We start from the raw sequence: 4409 nt of genomic DNA, 5'->3' as shown, positions 1-4409 counted from the left end.
AGTCCTCATAGTACTTAGCAGTGCTGTGAACATATTGAACATTGAGATTTTTAAAAAATTGAAAGCCTTGAAATTGAAAGTTGTTTTTTGTTGTTGTTTTAAGTAAGCTCCAACCCAGCATGGAGCCCAACATGAGGTTTGAAATCACGACCCCAAGATCAAGACCTGGGCTGAGATCAAGAGTTAGGTGCTTAGCCGGCTGACCCACCCAGGCACCCTGAAATTGAAAGTTTTTAAATCGAAATCTTTAAAAAATTAGTGGAAAGCTTTGTCTAATTTCTCTGCTTTGTTCCTTCAAGGGCTGTCTGTAAATCACATAGTCTTTCCTACATATCCAGCACCCCCCAGTTGAGCATCAACTCCAAGTGTCCTTTATTTGCAGATTATTTTCTTCCAAATAGTGATAAAGATGTTTGGTTAGAACAGAAGGAGTATCAGTTCCTTTGAAAGACTATGGATTGAAAGTCAGTAAATAGAAGATGAATGTCAATCATTTCTCTTTTGGAGACAGGGCAGGTGGAATGTAGAAATGAAAAGTGTGCCACTAAGAGATTATTAATGTGTACCAAAGAAAATAAAGCTATGTTTAACCTGGAGGAAAGTGCAGTGAACACAAGTAAAGAGAAACACTTTAAAATAAGAAGTCAATGGAACTGAGGAAGTTTTTTTAAAAAGTTTAATTCCAGTATGGTTAATATACAGCATTATATTAGTTTCATGTGTGTAATGTAGTGATTCAACAGTTCCATACATTACTCAGTGCTTATCATGGTAAGTGTACTTTCAATCCCCTTCACCTATTTTAGGCACCCCACCCAAGCACCTCCCCTCTGGTAACTGTCATTTCGTTCTCTATAGTTAAGAGTCTGTCTCTTTTCTTTTGCTTGTTTTTTCTTTTTGTCTCTTTTTTCTTTTGCTTGCTTGTTTTGTTTCTTAAATTCCACATATAAGTGAAATCATAAGGTATTTGACTTTCTCTGACTGACCTATCTCACTTAGCTTTATACTCTCCAGATCCATCCATGTTGTTGCAAATGGCAAGATTTCATTCTTTTTTTATGGCTGAGTGATATTCTACTATGTGTGTGTGTATCACATCTTCTTTATCCATTCATCTAGGAATAGACACTTGGGCTCCTTCCATATTTCAGCGATTGTAAATAATGCTGTAATAAACATAGGGGCACATATAGCTTTTCAAATTAGTGTTTTTGTTTTCTTTATGTAAATACCCAGTAGTGAAATTACTGGATCATATGGTAATTCCATTTTTTAAATTAATTAATTAATTAATTTATTTATTTATTTTTAAGATTTTATTTATTTATTTGACACAGATAGAGAGCGAGAGCAGGAACACAAGCAGGGGGAGTGGGAGAGGGAGAAGCAGGCTTCCTGCTGAACAGGGAGCCTGATGCGGGGCTTGATCCCAGGACCCTGGGATCATGACCTGAGCCGAAGGCAGACGCTTAATGACTGAGCCACCCAGGTGCCCCTATTTTTATTTTTTTAAAGATTTTATTTATTTATTCATGAGAGAGAGAGAGAGAGGTAGAGGCAGAGGGAGAAGCAGGCTCCCCAAGGAGCAGGGAGCCCGATGCAGGACTCGATCCCAGGACCCTGCGATCATGACCTGAGCTGAAGGCAGACACTTAACTGACTGAGCCACCCAGGTGTCCTATTTTTAATTTTTTTGAGGCAGATAAAGGTTTGCTTTATTGAGTAACTGATCTGTGTAATTGCTGAGGCCATTGTGTACCGACAAAAGAGTGGTCTCTTCCTCCTTGGATAGAGTCTTGATGATTTCCTCCTCCTTGGCCTGGAGCAGCTCTTCACGGTGCTTGTATGCTTCCTCGGTCTTAGATCTGTGGGCCAGAAGCTTCTTGTGCGCCTTGTCTGCCTCAGTTCGTGGATGTGTTTGATGAAAATACGCTTGTTTTTCAACAGGTTACCCTTCACTTTCGGGTACAGGCTGTGATACATGGGGCGGTAAATCTTCTTAGATTCGAGGTATTAACTGAGCAGCCGCACAGAATTCTCATCCTCCTCATCCAGGTCATCTTCTCAGGCATTTGAGCCTTGGTAGTACCTTTTCTCTTACCGATGCCCATATGCCTACCTTTGCGGCAGGCCAAGGTGATTTTCTGGTGCTTGAGCCTGGGAATGAATAGTCACAGTCTTCTGGATGATCAGCCCATCCTTGATCAGTTTCTGGATCTACTGATGGGAGTTGGCATTGGTGATTTCACTGGGGTCCAAACAGACCTTCTTTTTGCCACAGCGGAGGACACTGGAAGCAAGCCTCTCCTGAAGCCTAAGTATACTTATGGCTGCCGCCATATTGATAAAAGGAAAGTATTTTTAACTTTTTGAGGAGCCTCCATACTGTTTTCCACAGTGGCTGTACCAGTTTGCATTCCTACCAACAGTGCAAGAGGGTTCCTTTTTCTCCACAACCTTGCCCCATACTTGTTGTTTCCTGTGTTTTTGATTTTAGCCATTCTGACAGGTATGAGGTGATATCTCATTGTGGTTTTGATTTGCACTTCCCTGGTGATGAGTGATGTTGAACATCTTTTCATGTATCTGTTGGCCATCTGTATTTCTTCTTTGGAGAAATACCTGTTCATGTCTTCATATTTTTAAATTGAGTTATTTGTTTTTTGGGTGTTGAGTTGTATCACTTCTTTTTATATTTTGGATCCTAACCCTTTATCAAACATATCATTTGCAAATATCTTCTCACATTCCGTAGGTTGTCTTTTAGTTTTGTTGATTGTTTCCTTCGCTGTGCAGAAGCTTTTTATTTCGATGCAGTCCCAATTGTTTATTTTTGCTTTTGTTTTCCTGGCCAAAACTGAGGAAGTTTTACTGTTGAACAAGACTTGGTTGGCAGAAGGATGGAAAGGGGGTTAATGGATAACAAAGTAGTTTGGTATTTGAACAATATGACAATCCAAAAGACCAAGTGTTATTTTGGTCCATACAGGAAAAGGAATGACTCAAAATTTGAAGAAGGGAGGGAGAGAAAAGTACTAGAATCTTAGTTTATCTTAGGGGGAGTGGTTGAGAGGTTTGTCTGCAGGAAATCTCCGTGGATACAAGCTGGTCACTGCTTCTATTTTGTGAGATGATCTGCTTCCTTTTTCTATATCTGAGATGAGAAATAGTAACTAAATCCAATTACAAATTTTTCTTTACTTGCTTGGGGGCATCAAAGGTGTACTTTTTTCTTTTCTAATGGAGTCATTATAAATTAGCAAGAATATATACATTCTCCTCACAGTGCATGATGTAAGAACTGTAGGACATCTCACACTTACAAAAGTTGTCTCAAGAGGAAAATGGCCTATGTCTTACTGTACCACATGCTTCCTAAAGACAGGTTATCAAATAATTCTGTTCAGAGATGAAAAAAGCATTGTGATATCTAAATGACCAAGATACCCCTGGTTTGCTTCACAGGATTGTCTAAGGGTCCCTTTCCAAACCTGTCAACTAAATGTAATATCCTGCTTACATGAAGATGAGCACCGACCTTACATCAGTAGGATTTGAACCTTTGAGTATTTTTCAATAGAAGTAGCACAAAAGGAAAGTTATTATTTGTGTCTGGGTAGAACACAGTATGAGAGAAATTATTGCATTGGGAATATCCCCATCTTTGTGGAAGCATGAACTAAAACCTTATTTAGGGCTATTTTCCTTCTGGAGTTTAGAATGCTTTTATTGCTGGGTATCAATTTTACAACGAGTGCCAATATGTCTCTGTAAGGTTTAAAAAGTAAAATGTGCTGCCACTAAAGTTTTGTTGTATAGAATCTAAAGGTATGTGTAAAAGGCAGACCTGAGGGAGGTATTAGATTAATTTTCAAGTTAGATTGATCTTAAGGAAAAATATTTTGATGCTGTTAATTTGTGTGCTACTCATCAGGAGAGAGATTACTTCTTGAATTGCTTTCCAGTGTGCATTTGAGTAACAATTAAATACTTGATAAATGAAATAAGCAGACACATATTATGTATTAACTATTCCAGTGACCCATATCACCTGCCAAGCAATAAATCTGTGGGATAATAAATTGGTGGATACTCTAGATTGGGTGGTCAAGGATATTTGAACTGAGATTTAAATGATAAGGAGCAGTCAACTATTTGGAAATGCAGGGTGACCTTTCTAGGTAAGCTAAGAAGCAAAAGCCTCAAAATGGGAATGAGCTTGACCTGTTAGAGGACCAAAAAGAAGGCTGCTGAGGCTGGAGTGGAGGGGCCTGGGGCAGAATGGTAGGGCTTGAAAGTGGAAGGAGGTACAGATCATGTAGTACTTTGTAAGTCAGGATGAAGAATTTAGATTTAGTGCTTAGTAAGATGGGAAGCCATCAGTGTATTTTAAGGGTAAAAATGCTCTG

The 4409-nt window shown here is 39.0% G+C and overlaps 1 pseudogene; it reads right to left on the bottom strand.

Moving 5' to 3' along the window:
* Nucleotides 1-1684: 1684 nt before the first annotated feature.
* On the bottom strand, nucleotides 1685-2340 carry LOC144380910 (large ribosomal subunit protein eL19 pseudogene; annotated as a pseudogene).
* Nucleotides 2341-4409: the final 2069 nt, after the last annotated feature.

The sequence above is a fragment of the Halichoerus grypus genome, chromosome 2 (genome assembly GCF_964656455.1).
Source record: "Halichoerus grypus chromosome 2, mHalGry1.hap1.1, whole genome shotgun sequence".
Lineage (NCBI taxonomy): Eukaryota > Metazoa > Chordata > Mammalia > Carnivora > Phocidae > Halichoerus > Halichoerus grypus.
This window is presented reverse-complemented; position numbering and strand designations above follow the sequence as displayed.